Source organism: Mesoplodon mirus (genome assembly GCF_964341445.2).
Source record: "Mesoplodon mirus genome assembly, chromosome: 6".
Classification (NCBI taxonomy): Eukaryota; Metazoa; Chordata; class Mammalia; order Artiodactyla; family Ziphiidae; genus Mesoplodon; species Mesoplodon mirus.
Genome location: NC_138982.1, coordinates 79,562,355 through 79,578,735, shown reverse-complemented (window position 1 = coordinate 79,578,735; position 16,381 = coordinate 79,562,355). Strand labels below are relative to the sequence as shown.

General features: G+C 38.6%; 1 protein-coding gene across 4 annotated transcripts in view; it reads left to right on the top strand.

The window, feature by feature from the left end:
• EAF2 (ELL associated factor 2) overlaps positions 1 to 16,381 on the top strand; it is a 121,964-nt gene that overhangs the window by 100,411 nt on the left and 5,172 nt on the right. The window lies entirely within an intron of this gene.

The following is a 16,381-nucleotide window of genomic DNA, read 5'->3' as shown; positions in this document are numbered from 1 at the left end:
TTTTTTTTTTTTCGGTACGCGGGCCTCTCACTGTTGTGGCCTCTCCCGTTGCGGAGCACAGGCTCCGGACGCGCAAGCTCAGCGGCCATGGCTCACGGGCCCAGCCGCTCCGCGGCATATGGGATCCTCCCAGACCGGGGCACGAACCCGTATCCCCTGCATCGGCAGGCGGACTCTCAACCACTGCGCCACCAGGGAGGCCCTCATTGTAGTTTTGATTTGCATTTCTCTGATAGTTAGTGATGTTGAGCAGCTTTTCATGTGCCTCTTGGCCATCTGTATGTCTTCTTAGAAGAAATGTCTATTTAGGTCTTCTGCCCATTTTTTTTATTGGGTTGTTTGTTTTTCTAATATTGAGCTGCGTGAGCTGTTTATGTATTTTGGAGATTAATCTTTTGTCCGCTGATTCGTTTGCAAATATTTTCTCCCATTGTGAGGGTTGTCTTTTCGTTTTGTTTATAGTTTCCTTGCTGTGCAAAAGCTTTTAAGTTTCATTAGGTCCCATTTGTTTATTTTTGTTTTTATTTCCATTACTCTAGGAGGTGGGTCAAAAAAGGTATTGCTGTGATTTATATCAAAGAGTGTTCTGCCTATGTTTTCCTCTAAGAGTTTTATGGTGTCCGGTCTTACATTTAGGTCTTTAATCCATTTGGAGTTTATTTTTGTGCATGGTGTTAGGGAGTGTTCTAATTTCATTCTTTTACATGCAGCTGCCCAGTTTTCCCAGCACCACTTATTGAAGAGACTGTCTTTTCTCTATTGTATATCCTTGCCTCCTTTGTCATAGATTAGTTGAAAATAGGTGCATGGGTTTATCTCTGGGCTTTCTATCCTGTTCCATTGATCTATATTCCTGTTTTTGTGCCAGTACCATATTGTCTTGATTACTGTAGCTTTGTAGTATAGTCTGAAGTCAGGGAGTCTGATTCCTCCAGCTCCATTCTTTTCCCTGAAGACTGCTTTGGCTATTCGGGGTCTTTTGTGTCTCCATACAAATTTTAAGATTTTTCGTTCTAGTTCTGTAAAGAATGCCACTGGTAATTTGATAGGGATTGCACTGAATCTGTAGATTGCTTTGGATAGTATACTTATTTTCATAATATTGATTCTTCTAATCCAAGAACATGGTATATCTCTCCATCTGTTTGTGTCATCTTTGATTGCTTTCATCAGTGTCTTATAGTTTTCTGCGTACAGGTCTTTTACCTCCTTACGTAGGTTTATTCCTAGGTATTTTATTCTTTTTGTTGCAATGGTAAATGGGAGTGTTTCCTTAATTTCTCTTTCAGATTTTTCATCATTAGTGTATAGGAATGCAAGAGATTTCTGTGCATTAATTTTGTATCCTGCAACTTTACCAAATTCATTGATTAGTTCTAGTAGTTTTCTGGTGGCATCTTTAAGATTCTCTATGTATAGTATCATGTCATCTGCAAACAGTGACAGTTTGACTTCTTCTTTTCCAATTTGTGTTCCTTTTATTTCTTTTTCTTCTCTGATTGCAGTGGCTAGGACTTCCAAAACTATGTTGAATAATAGTGGTGAGAGTGAGCATCCTTGTCTTATTCCTGATCTAAGAGGAAATGCTTTCAGTTTTTTCACCATTGAGAATGATGTTTGCTGTGGGTTTGTTGTCTGTGGCCTTTATTATGTTCAGGTAGGTTCCCTCTGTGCCCACTTTCTGGAGAGTTTTTATCAAATGGGAGTTGAATTTTGTCAAAAGCTTTTTCTGCATCTATTGAGATGATCATATAGTTTTTATTCTTCGATTTGTTAATATGGTGTATCACATTGATTGATTTGCATATATTGAAGAATCCTTGCATCCCTGGGATAAACCACAGTTGATCATGGTGTATGATCCTTTTAATGTGTTGTTGGATTCTGTTTGCTAGTATTTTGTTGAGGATTACTGCATCTATATTCATCAGTGATATTGGTCTGTAATTTTCTTTTTTTGTAGTATCTTTGCCTGTTTTTCGTATCAGGGTGATGGTGGCCTCATAGAATGAATTTGGGAGTGTTCCTTCCTCTGCAATTTTTTTGGAAGAGTTTGAGAAGGATGGGTGTTAGCTCTTCTCTAAATGTTTGGTAGAATTCACCTGTGAAGCCATCTGGTCCTGGACTTTTGTTTGTTGGAAGATTTTTAATCACAGTTTCAATTTCATTACTTGTGATTGGTCTGTTCATAGTTTCTGTTTCTTCCTAGTTCAGTCTAGGAAGGTTATACCTTTCTAAGAATTTGTCCGTGTCTTCCAGGTTGTCCATTTTATTGGCATAGAGTTGCTTGTAGTAGTCTCTTATGATGCTTTGTATTTCTGCAGTGTCCATTGTAACTTCTCCTATTTCATTTCTAATTATATTGATTTGAGTCCTCTCCGTCTTTTTCTTGATGAGTCTGGCTAAAGGTTTATCAGTTTTTATCTTTTCAAAGAACCAGCTTTTAATTTCATTGATCTTTGCTATTGTTTTCTTTGTTTCTATTTCATTTATTTCTGCTCTGATCTTTATGATTTCTTTCCTTCTACTAACTTTGGGTTTTATTTGTTCTTCTTTCTCTAGTTCCTTTAGGCGTAAGGTTAGATTGTTTATTTGAGTGTTTTCTTGTTTCTTGAGGTAGGATTGTATTGCTATAAACTTCCCTCTTAGAACTGCTTTTGCTGCATCCCATAGGTTTTGGATCATCGTGTTTTCATTGTTATTAGTCTCTAGGTATTTTTTGATTTCCTCTTTGATTTCTTCAGTGATCTCTTGGTTATTTAGTAATGTATTGTTTAGCCTCCATGAGTTTGTGTTTTTTACATTTTGTTCCCTGTGATTGATTTCTAATCTCATAGCTTTTTGGTCAGGAAAGATGCTTTGTTATGATTACAATTTTCTTAAATTTACTGAAGCTTGACTTTTGACCCAAGATGTGATCTATCCTGGAGAATGTTCCATGTGCACTTGAGAAGAAAGTGTAATCTGCTGTTTTGGGATGGAATGTCCTATAAATATCAATTAAATCTATCTGGTCTATTGTGTCATTTAAAGCTTGTGTTTCCTTATTTATTTTAGGTCTGGAGGATCTGTCTATTGGTGTAAGTGAGGTGTTAAAGTCCCCCACTATTATTGTGTTACTGTCGATTTCCTCTTTTATAGCTGTTAGCAGTTGCCATATGTATTGAGGTGCTCCTATGTTGGGTGAATTTATGTTTATAATTGTTATATCTTCTTCTTGGATTGATCCTTTGATCATTATGTAGTGTCCTTCCTTGTCTCTTGTAACATTCCTTATTTTAAAGTCTATTTTATCTGATATGAGTATTGCTACTACACCTTTCTTTTGTTTTCCATTTGCATGGAATATCTTTTTCCATCCTCTCACTTTCAGTCTGTATGTGTCCCTAGGTCTGAAGTGTGTCTCTTGTAGACAGCATATATACAGGTCTTGTTTTCGTATCCATTCAGCGAGCCTGTGTCTTTTGGTTGGAGCATTTAATCCATTCACGTTTAAGGTAATTATCGATATGTGTGTTCCTATTACCATTTTCTTCATGGTTATGGGTTTGTTTTTGTACATCCTTTTCTTGTGTTTCCCACTTAGAAAAGTTCCTTTAGCATTTGTTGTAGAGCTGGTTTGGTGGTGCTGAATTCTGTTAGTGTTTGCTTGTCTGTAAACCTTTTGATTTCTGTGTTGAATCTGAATGAGATCCTTGCCTGGTAAAGTAATGTTGGCTGTAGGTTATTCCCTTTCATCACTTTAGATATATCATGCCACTCCCTTCTGGCTTGTAGAGTTTCTGCTGAGAAGTCAGCTGTAAACCTTATGGGAGTTCCCTTGTATGTTATTGTAGTTTTTCCCTTGCTGCTTTCAATAATTTTTCTTTGTCTTTAATTTTTGTCATTTTGGTTACTCTGTGTCTTGGTGTGTTTCTCCTTGGGTTTATCCTGCCTGGGACTCTCTGCACTTCCTGGACTTGGGTGGCTGTTTCCTTTCCCATGTTAGGGAAGTTTTCAACTATAATCTCTTCAAATATTTTCTCAGGTACTTTCACTCTCTCTTCTCCTTCTGAGACCCCTATAATGTGAATGTTGGTGCATTTAATGTTGTCCCAGAAGTTCCTTAGGCTGTCTTCATTTCTTTTCATTCTTTTTTCTTTATTCTGTTCTGCAGCAGTGAATTCCACCATTTTGTCTTCCAGGTCACTTATCCGTTCTTCTGCCTCAGTTATTCTGCTATTGATTCCTCCTAGTGGATTTTTCATTTCAGTTATAGTATTGTTCATCTCTGTTTATTTGTTCTTTAATTTTTCTAGGTGCTTGTTCTTTAATTCTTCTAGGTCTTTGTTAAACATTTCTTGCATCTTCTTGATCTTTGCCGCCATTCTTTTTCCAAGGTCCTGGATCATCTTCACTATCATTATTCTGAATTCTTTTTCTGGAAGGTTGCCTATCTCCACTTCATTTAGTTGTTTTTCTGGGGTTTTATCTTGTTCCTTTATCTGGTACATAGTCCTCTTCCTTTTCATTTTGTCTATCTTTCTGTGAATGTGGTTTTCGTTCCACAGGCTGCAGAATTGCAGTTCTTCTTGCTTCTGCTGTCTGCCATCTCAACCATTACCTTCTTATTGAATTATTCATTTCCTTTTGACTCTGTAACATAACGTCCTATTGGCTTTTCTCCTACCTTTGTAGATACTTTTCTGTCTCTTCTTTGCTAGTTTATAATCTTTCACTCAGTCATTAGAGCTGGGGTTCTGCAAGGCTTATTTCTAGGTCCTTTTTTTGTTTTATTCTATATTCTTTCCACAGATAATCTCCATATTTCTGTTGCAGCCAATACTTATATATACATAACTTGTAAATTTGCATCTCTGACCCACACCTCTGAGCTCTAGACACATAAGTCCAACACATCTCATATTAAAAGGCATTTCAAATTCGCTTTGTCCAAAACCAATTTATAATCTTTCACTATGTTTCTTCCTAGTGAAAGGCAGGAGTCATCTAATTATGCAAACCAGAAGTGACTGTATTCTAGGGTTGAGTTCCTCTCCCTCTTTACAGTATAGTCAGTCCTTCACCTTCACCAAGTCCTGTTTATGTTACCTCCTTAATCTCAAAGTCATCTACTTTTCTGCATCTCCACCACTATCACTCTAGTTAAACTTACCATTATTTCTTGCTTTAACAATGCAATGACTTCCTAACTGGTTCACCACTTATCTACTCAAACCCATTTTTGATCCACTAAGTACATTGCGGCCATATTGATCTTTTCATAATTCAAGTATTATTTGTCTCTCCTACTTTAAACTTTACAATAGCTTATAATTTCTTTTAGGATACAGACAAAACATTTTAACATAAGAGTCTTGCCCTTTCTGTTCTAGCAACATTTTCCTTCTTTTTCTCACCATACTCAAATACTTTTGCCTACCTCAGGGACTATACCCATACTGTCCATTCAGCTAGAAATAGTTCTTTCTTTTCATGCAGTTAACTTTTTCTCCTTTAGATTGTAGTTTTTTATATACTTCATCAAGAAAGCCTTTCTTGACCTTTCTGAAAAGATCAAATCCCCCTTGTTATAGACCTTCAGAGCAATATCTTCTTTATATCAATTATCATTTATAAATGTATATTTCTTTTATTTGTTCTCTTCTAAAGTATAAGCTCCAGGAGGGCTGTGATCTTGCTTATTTTGCTTATCACTGAATACTAGCACCTGACATGGTACCTGATACATAGTAGATGCTCAGTAAATTCTTTTTAATAAAGGCATGCAGGTTGATACTCTCTGGGGAAGAATGGGACTGTCTGTATATTTAAAACTAATCTCACTGTGTTAATTTTAATGGTAAAGTAAATATCTAGGAAAGACCGACTTGCTCTAACTTAAAAACAGAAGTAAATAAGGGAGGAGCCAAGCATGGGTGGTAGAGTAAAACGGTAGTTATGGTTATGGTAGTGTTAAGCTATGTGTTAATTAGGGACTAGGAAAGGTCTTTTGAACTTCCAGTTATTTATGTATTTAGTGCTATTATTTATAACTTGAGAGGTGAAATTATAGCATCTGATTTCTTGAATGGCCAAATAATGACAACTACTACGAGGATAAACAGTAATGAATTTGTATGCCCATAATAATATACCTTCACAACGTATGTAACTACATATTAAAAAATGTAGTTACATATGTGTGTTTGTATATATAAAACAAAAATTGACAGAAGTAGGGGAAATTGACAAGTCTATTATAATAGTAGACTTAATGTATCTGGATACAAGGATACAGAATTTAGTAAGGGTATAAAATCTTTGAACAACACAATTAACATGCCCTTTTTTTATATAATAAAATCTATCTTTTCTTTTTTTTTTTTTGGTCCACAGCACAGTATCATTTATGTAAATTAAAATTGGTCATAGGAAGCAGTTTATTTTTTGCAAGAGGGCAAACAAATGGAAGGAACTACACTGTAATCTTTTTCTAGGGATGCTAAGAAGTATCATGAGCTAGGTGATTTAAAACAACAGAAATGTATTGTCTCACAGTTCTGGAGTCCAGGAGTTAAAATGAAAGTGTCAGCAGGGTTGATTTCTTCTGAAGGATCTGAAAAAGAATCTGTTTTGTGACTCTCCTAGCTTCTGGTGGTTGCTGGCAATCCTTGGTGTTCCTTGGCTTGTAGACACGGTGCTCCACATTTGGCCTCTGTCTTCCTTCTCTGTGTGTCTGTGTTCACATTTATTTTTTCTTTTTTATACCTTTTTTAAAATTTATTTTTATTGCAGTATAGTTGTATTACAATGTGTTAATTACTGCTATACAGCAAAGTGACTCAGTTATATATATATATTTTTCATATTTATATACATTCTTTTTCATATTCTTTCCCATTATCACAGGATATTGAATATAATTCCTTGTGCTATACAGTAGGACCTTGTTGTTTACCCATTCTATATATACCAGTTTCCATCTGCTAATCCCAAACTCCCAATCCAACCCTCTTCTACCACCCTCCCCCTTGGCAGCCAGCAGTCTGTTCTCTGTACCTGATTCTGTTTCTGTTTCATAGATAGGTTCATTTGTGTCATCTTTTAGATTCCACATATAAGTGATATCATATGGCATTTGTCTTTCTCTTTCTGACTTACTTCACTTTGTATGATAATCTCTAGCTGCTTCCACGTTGCTGCAAATGGCCTTATTTCGTTCTTTTCTGGCTGAGTAGTATTCCATTGTATGTATGTATATATGTACCACATCTTCTTTATCCATTCATCTGTAGATGGGCATTTAGGTTGTTTCCATGTCTTGGCTATTGTGAATAGTGCTGCTATGAACATAGGAGTGCATGCATCTTTTTTTTTTTTTTTAACTCCACCTCTCACCACAAAGACTAGGCTGTATCACACGAGCACCATGTCCACACATGGAGGAAGATGAAGGCCTGACCATGGCAGCCTGCTCCCACAAACCCCTAAAGAAAAGGGGTTTGTCATAGTTATGTAAGTTTCATTTCCATTTATATTCCATTAATTGAGAAATGCAGAGTTCTCTTTCCTATGTGATATGCTAGAAAGAGCTTGGGCTTTGGAGCAAAGAAACCTGGCCTCAAATCCTAACTCTGCTAATTACTAACTAAGTACTTAATATAGGAGAGTGGCTTTTTTTTTAACATTTTATTTTATTTTATTTTATTTTTGCTTTATAACAAATTTAATCAGTTATACATAAACATATGTTCCCATATCCCCTCCCTTTTGTGTCTCCCTCCCACCTTCCCTATCCCACCCCTCCAGGCGGTCACAAAGCACCGAGCTGATCTCCCTGTGCTATGCGGCTGCTTCCCACTACCTATCTACCTTATGTTTGGTAGTGTATATATGTCCATGCCGCTCTTTCGCTTTGTCACAGCTTACCCTTCCCCCTCCCCATATCCTCAAGTCCATTCTCTAGTAGGTCTGTGTCTTTATTCCTGTCTTACCCCTATGTTCTTCATGACATTTTTTTTCTTAAATTCCATATATATGTGTCAGCATACAGTATTTGTCTTTCTCTTTCTGACTTACTTCACTCTGTATGACAGACTCTAGGTACATCCACCTCATTACAAATAGCTCAATTTCGTTTGTTTTTATGGCTGAGTAATATTCCATTGTCTATATGTGCCACATCTTCTTTAATCATTCACCCGATGATGGACACTTAGGTTGTTTCCATCTCCGGGCTATTGTAAATAGGGCTGCTATGAACATTTTGGTACATGACTCTTTTTGAATTATGGTTTTCTCAGGGTATATGCCCAGTAGTGGGATTGCTGGGTCATATGGTAGTTCTATTTGTAGTTTTTTAAGGAACCTCCATACCATTCTCCATAGCGGCTGTACCAATTCACATTCCCACCAGCAGTGCAAGAGTGTTCCCTTTTTTCCACACCCTCTCCAGCATTTATTGTTTCTAGATTTTTTGATGATGGCCATTCTGACTGGTGTGAGATGATATCTCATTGTAGTTTTGATTTGCATTTCTCTAATGAGTAAAGATGTTGAGCATCCTTTCATGTGTTTGTTGGCAGTCTGTATATCTTCTGTGGAGAAATATCTATTTAGGTCTTCTGCCCATTTTTGGATTGGGTTGTTTGTTTTTTTGTTATTGAGCTGCATGAGCTGCTTGTAAATTTTGGAGATTAATCCTTTGAAGTTGCTTCATTTGCAAATATTTTCTCCCATTCTGAGGGTTGTCTTTTGGTCTTGTTTATGGTTTCCATGGCTGTGCAAAAGCTTTTAAGTTTCATTAAGTCCCATGCGTTTATTTTGGTCTTTATTTCCATTTCTCTAGGAGGTGGGTCAAAAAGGATCTTGCTGTGATTTATGTCATAGAGTGTTCTGCCTATGTTTTCCTCTAAGAGTTTGATAGTGTCTGGCCTTACATTTAGGTCTTTAATCCATTTTGAGCTTATTTTTGTGTATGGTGTTAGGGAGTGATCTAATCTCATACTTTTACATGTCCCTGTCCAGTTTTCCCAGCACCACTTATTGAAGAGACTGTCCTTTCTCCACTGTACATTCCTGCCTCCTTTATCAAAGATAAGGTGACCATATGTGCGTGGGTTTATCTCTGGGCTTTCTAGCCTGTTCCATTGATCTATATTTCTGTTTTGTGCCAGTACCATACTGTCTTGATTACTGTAGCTTTGTAGTATAGTCTGAAGTCAGGGAGCCTGATTCCTCCAGCTCCATTTTTCGTTCTCAAGATTGCTTTGGCTATTCGGGGTCTTTTGTGTTTCCATAAAAATTGTGAAATTTTTTGTTCTAGTTCTGTGAAAAATGCCAGTGGTAGTTTGATAGGGGTTGCATTGAATCTGTAGATTGCTTTGGGTAGTAGAGTCATTTTCACAATGTTGATTCTTCCAATCCAAAAACATGGTACATCTCTCCATCTATTTGTATCATCTTTAATTTCTTTCATCAGTGTCTTATAATTGTCTGCATACAGGTCTTTTGTCTCCTTAGGTAGGTTTATTCCTAGATACTTTATTCTTTTTGTTGCAGTGGTAAATGGGAGTGTTTTCTTGATTTCACTTTCAGATTTTTCATCATTAGTGTACAGGAATGCCAGAGATTTCTGTGCATTAATTTTGTATCCTGCTACTTTACCAAATTCATTGATTAGCTCTAGTAGTTTTCTGGTAGCATCTTTAGGATTCTCTATGTATAGTATCATGTCATGTGCAAACAGTGACAGCTTTACTTCTTCTTTTCCGATTTGGATTCCTTTTATTTCCTTTTCTTCTCTGATTGCTGTGGCTAAAACTTCCAAAACTATGTTGAATAAGAGTGGTGAGAGTGGGCAACCTTGTCTTGTTCCTGATCTTAGTGGAAATGGTTTCAGTTTTTCACCATTGAGGATGATGCTGGCTGTGGGTTTGTCATATATGGCCTTTATTATGTTGAGGAAAGTTCCCTCTATGCCTACTTTCTGGAGGGTTTTTATCATAAATTGATGTTGAATTTTGTCGAAAGCTTTCTCTGCATCTATTGAGATGATCATATGGTTTTTCTCCTTCAATTTGTTAATATGGTGTATCACGTTGATTGATTTGCGTATATTGAAGAATCCTTGCATTCCTGGAATAAACCCCACTTCATCATGGTGTATGATCCTTTTAATGTGCTGTTGGATTCTGTTTGCTAGTATTTTGTTGAGGATTTTTGCATCTATGTTCATCAGTGATATTGGCCTGTAGTTTTCTTTCTTTGTGACATCCTTGTCTGGTTTTGGTATCAGGGTGATGGTGGCCTCGTAGAATGAGTTTGGGAGTGTTCCTCCCTCTGCTGTATTTTGGAAGAGTTTGAGAAGGATAGGTGTTAGCTCTTCTCTAAATGTTTGATAGAATTCGCCTGTGAAGCCATCTGGTCCTGGGCTTTTGTTTGTTGGAAGATTTTTTATCACAGTTTCAATTTCAGTGCTTTGATTGGTCTGTTCATATTTTCTATTTCTTCCTGAGTCAGTCTTGGCAGGTTGTGCATTTCTAAGAATTTGTCCATTTCTTCCAGGTTGTCCATTTATTGGCATAGAGTTGCTTGTAGTAATCTCTCATGATCTTTTGTATTTCTGCAGTGTCAGTTGTTACTTCTCCTTTTTCATTTCTAATTCTATTGATTTGAGTCTTCTCCCTTTTTTTCTTGATGAGTCTGACTAATGGTTTATCAATTTTGTTTATCTTCTCAAAGAACCAGATTTTAGTTTTATTGATCTTTGCTATCGTTTCCTTCATTTCTTTTTCATTTATTTCTGATCTGATTTTTATGATTTCTTTCCTTCTGCTAACTTTTGGATGTTTTTGTTCTTCTTTCTCTAATTGCTTTAGGTGCAAGGTTAGGTTGTTTATTCGAGATGTTTCCTGTTTCTTAAGGTAGGATTGTATTGCTATAAACTTCCCTCTTAGAACTGCTTTTGCTGCATCCCATAGGTTTTGGGTCGTCGTGTCTCCATTGTCGTTTGTTTCTAGGTATTTTTTAATTTCCTCTTTGATTTCTTCAGTGATCACTTCGTTATTAAGTAGTGTATTGTTTAGCCTCCATGTGTTTGTATTTTTTACAGCTCTTTTCCTGTAATTGATATCTAGTCTCATAGCATTGTGGTCAGAAAAGATACTTGATACAATTTCAATTTTCTTAAATTTACCAAGGCTTGATTTGTGACCCAAGATATGATCTATCCTGGAGAATGTTCCATGAGCACTTGAGAAAAATGTGTATTCTGTTGTTTTTTGATGGAATGTCCTATAAATATCAATTAAGTCCATCTTGTTTAATGTATCATTTAAAGCTTGTGTTTCCTTAGTTATTTTCATTTTGGATGATCTGTCCATTGGTGAAAGTGGGGTGTTAAAGTCCCCTACTATGAGTGTGTTACTGTCGATTTCTCCTTTTATGGCTGTTAGTATTTGCCTTATGTATTGAGGTGCTCCTATGTTGGGTGCATAAATATTTACAATTGTTATATCTTCTTCTTGGATCGATCCCTTGATCATTATGTAGTGTCCTTGTTTGTCTCTTCTAGTAGTCTTTATTTTAAAGTCTATTTTGTCTGATATGCGAATTGCTACTCCAGCTTTCTTTTGGTTTCCATTTGCATGGAATATCTTTTTCCATCCCCTCACTTTCAGTCTGTATGTGTCTCTAGGTCTGAAGTGGGTCTCTTGTAGACAGCATATATATGGGTCTTGTTTTTGTATCCATTGAGCCAATCTGTGTCTTTTGGTGGGGGCATTTAGTCCATTTACATTTAAGGTAATTATCGATATGTATGTTCCTATTCCCATTTTCTTAATTGTTTTGGGTTCGTTATTGTAGGTCTTTTCCTTCTCTTGTGTTTATTGCCTAGAGAAGTTCTTTTAGGATTTGTTGTAAAGCTGGTTTGGTGGTGCTGAACTCTCTCAGCTTTTGCTTGTCTGTAAACATTTTAATTTCTCCATCAAATCTGAATGAGATCCTTGCTGGGTAGAGTAATCTTGGTTGCAGGTTTTTCTCCTTCATCACTTTAATTATGTCCTGCCACTCCCTTCTAGCTTGTAGAGTTTCTGCTGAGAGATCAGCTGTTATCCTGATGGGGATTCCCTTGTGTGTTATTTGTTGTTTTTGCCTTGCTGCTTTTAATATGATTTCTTTGTGTTTAATTTTTGACAGTTTGATTAATATGTGTCTTGGTCTATTTCTCCTTGGATTTATTCTGTATGGGACTCTCTGTGCCTCCTGGACTTGATTAACTATTTCCTTTCCCATATTAGGGAAGTTTTCAACTATAATCTCTTCAAATATTTTCTCAGTCCCTTTCTTTTCCTCTTCTTCTTCTGGAACCCCTATAATTCGAATGTTGGTGCGTTTAATGTTGTCCCAGAGGTCTCTGAGACTGTCCTCTGTTCTTTTCATTCTTTTTTCTTTATTTTGCTCTGCAGCAGTTATTTCCACTATTTTATCTTCCACCTCACTTATCCGTTCTTCTGCCTCAGTTATTCTGCTATTGATCCCTTCTAGAGTATTTTTCATTTCATTTATTGTGTTTTTAATCGATGCTTGATTCATCTTTAGTTCTTCTAGGTCCTTGTTAACTGTTTCTTGCATTTTGTCTATTCTATTTCCAAGATTTTGGATCTTGGAAATAGAATCTTGGATCATCTTTACTATCATTATTCTGAATTCTTTTTCAGGTAGACTGCCTATTACCTCTTCATTTGTTAGGTCTGGTGGGTTTTTATCTTGCTCCTTCTCCTGCTGTGTGTTTTTCTGTCTTCTCATTTTGCTTATGTTACTGTGTTTGGGGTCTCCTTTTTGCAGGCTGCAGGTTCGTAGTTCCCGTTGTTTTTGGTGTCTGTCCCCAGTGGCTAAGGTTGGTTTAGTGGGTTGTGTAGGCTTCCTGGTGGAGGGGACTAGTGCCTGTGTTCTGGTGAGGCTCGATCTTGTCTTTCTGGTGGGCAGGTCCACGTTTGGTGGTGTGTTTTGGGGTGTCTGTGGACTTTTTATGATTTTAGGCAGCCTCTCTGCTAATGGGTGGCGTTGTGTTCCTGTCTTGCTAGTTGTTTGGCATAGGGTGTCCAGCACTGTAGCTTGCTGGTCGTTGAGTGAAGCTGGGTGCTGGTGTTGAGATGGAGATCTCTGGGAGATTTTCGCCGTTTGATATTATGTGGAGCTGGGAGGTCTCTTGTGGACCAGTGTCCTGAAGTTGGCTCTCCCACCTCAGAGGCACAGCACTGACTCCTGGCTCCTCAATTTGGGATGGTTCGTTGTCTATTCATGTATTCCACAGATGCAGTTTACATGTAGTTGATTGTGGAGCTATAATCCGCTGCTTCTGAGGCTGCTGGGAGAGATTTCCCTTTCTCTTCTTTGTTCTCACAGCTCCCGGGGCTCAGCTTTGGATTTGGCCCTGCCTCTGCGTGTAGGTCGCCGGAGGGCGTGTGTTCTTTGCTCAGACAGGACAGGGTTAAAGGAGCAGCCACTTCGGGGACTCTGGCTCACTCAGGCCGGGGGAGAGGGAGGGGCACAGAGTGCGGGGCGAGCCTGCAGCGGCAGAGGCCGGCGTGACGTTGCACCAGCCCGAGGCGCGCCGTGCATTCTCCCAGGGAAGCCGTCCCGGGATCCCGGGACCCCGGCAGTGACGGGCTGCACAGGCTCCCGGAAGGGTGGCGTGGACAGTGACCTGCGCTCGCACACAGGCCTCTTGGCGGCGGCAGCAGCAGCCGCAGCGTCCCACGCCCGTCTCTGGGCTCCGCGCTTTCAGCCGCGACTCGCGCCCGTCTGTGGAGCTCCTTTAAGCAGCGCTGTTAATCCCCTCTCCTCGCGCACCAGGAAACCAAGAGGGAAGAAAAAATCTCTTGCCTCTTCGGCAGCTCCAGAGTTTTCCCGGACTCCCTCCTGGCTAGCTGTGGCGCATTAGCCCCCTTCAGGCTGAGTTCTCGCCGCCAGCCCCAGTCCTCTCCCTGCGCTCTGACCGAAGCCCGAGCCTCAGCTTCCAGCGCCGCCCGCCCCGGTTGGCGAGCAGACAAGCCTCTCGGGCTGGTGAGTGCCCGTCGGCACCGATCCTCTGTGCGGGAATCTCTCCGCTTTGCCCTACCCAGGTACGTGGGGAGTTTCTTGCCTTTTGGGAGGTCTGAGGTCTTCTGCCAGTGTTCAGTAGGTGTTCTGTAGGAGTTGTTCCACGTGTAGCTGTATTTCTGGTGTATCTGTGGGGAGGAAGGTGATATCCGCGTCTTACTCTTCCGCCATCTTCCCCGGAAGCCATCTTTTTGAATTATAGTTTTGTCTGGGGATATGCCCAGGAGTGGGATTGCTGGATCATATGGTAATTATATTTTTAGTTTTCTGAGGAACCTCCATACTGTTTTCCACAGTAGCTATACCAACTTACATTCCCACCAACAGTGTAGAAGGGTTCTCTTTTCTCCACACTCTCTCCAGCATTTGTGTGTGTGTGTGTGTGCAGTATGCCGTCCTCTCTAATAATTAGTGGTGTTGAGCATCTTTTCATGTGCCTATTAGCCATTTGTATTTCTTCTTTGGAGAAATGTCTCTTTAGGTCTTCTGCCAATTTTTCGATTGGGTTGTTTGTTTTTTCGTTGTCAAGTTGTATGAGCTGTTTGTATGTTTTGGAGATTAAGCCCTTGCCAGTCGTATGAGCTGTTTGTATATTTTGGAAATAAATCCCTTGTCAGTCTCATCATTTGCAAATATTTTCTCCCATTCTGTAGGTTGTCTTTTTGTTTTGTTTATGGTTTCTTTTGCTGTGCAAAAGCTTGTAAATTTGAGTAGCTCCCATTTGTTTTTGGTTTTTTGTTTGTTTGCTTTTTTTTTTTGCGGTACACGGGCCTCTCACTGTTGTGGCCTCTCCTGTTGCGGAGCACAGGCTCTGAACGCGCAGGCTCAGCGGCCATGGCTCACAGGCCCAGCCACTCCACAGCATGTGGGATCTTCCTGAACCGGGGCATGAACCCGTGTCCCCTGCATCGGCAGGCGGACTCTCAACCACTGCGCCACCAGGGAAGCCCTGCTCCCATTTGTTTTTGTTTTTATTTCTATTGCCTTGGGAGGCTGAACATGCCCGTTCTAACAGTAAATATGTAGAATCTTACGAACTAAGAATGAGAAGCAGGCATTCTTTTAATAATATAAACCATTTATGGAAATTACTTTCTACTAGGACAAATGAAATAACACATTTAAAAGAATTCATATTTTATTGATCATATCACATGACTATAAAACAATGAGAATATAAATAAATAATAAAAAATAGTTTAAAATACATGCTTAGAAACTTTGGAGCACATACCTAGTGACTTACATGTTAAAAGGAAATTACAATGAAATTATAAAATATTTATAATTAAGCAGTATCAGAAATATCTCAACAATTTTGGGGTGCAACCAAAATGATAGAGGGAAATTTGAGGCCTCAAAATGTTCTTTTTTAAAAAAAATTGAAAATAAATGCGTGAAAGTTTCACCTTTAGGAACTAGAAGAACAATAAGATCTTAAAGCAGGGAAGGAAAGTATTATAGATTAGAATTGAAATTAGTATAATAGATAGCAAAGAAACATTAGAGGATCAACAAGACTAAAAGTTATTTCTTTGAAAACTTATAAGAAGACCAACCTGTAACTAGGGCTGATGAAGAAAAAAAGAGTAAAACACAGTATTAGGAGTGAAAAAGTGGTTAAAATTATAGTATGTTTTTATTTTTTTCATTATGAAAACTTTACAAATATTTTATCCCAGTAAATTTGGCATAAAAATGGATGATTTTCGGGGCTTCCCTGGTGGCGCAGTGGTTGAGAATCTGCCTGCTAATACAGGGGACACGGGTTCGAGCCCTGGTCTAGTAGGATCCCACATGGCATGGAGCACCTAGGCCCATGAGCCACAACTACTGAGCCTGCGTGTCTGGAGCCTGTGCTCCGCAACAAGAGAGGCCGCCATAGTGAGAGGCCCGCGCACTGCGATGAAGAGTGGCCCCCGCTTGCCACAACTAGAGAAAGCCCTTGCACAGAAACGAAGACACAGCACAGCAAAAATAATTAATTAACTCCTACCCCCAACATCTTCTAAAAAAAAAAAAAAATGGATGATTTTCTAGGAAAAAAGTATAATTTACCAAATCTGACTCAAAAAGAAGTGGAAAGTCTGAAGAAACCATTAACAATTAACATCTCTTCCTCCTTCTTCCTATCTCCATATCCCCTAGATGCTAGAAAATTGAAGATAATTTTACAGATGAATTTTAGCAGATCTTCAAGGAACAAACAATTCTTATCTTCTACAAACTGTTTCAGAGAATAGAAGAGTAGGGGAAGCAACCCAATTCATTTATAATTCTAGGGTAATATCAA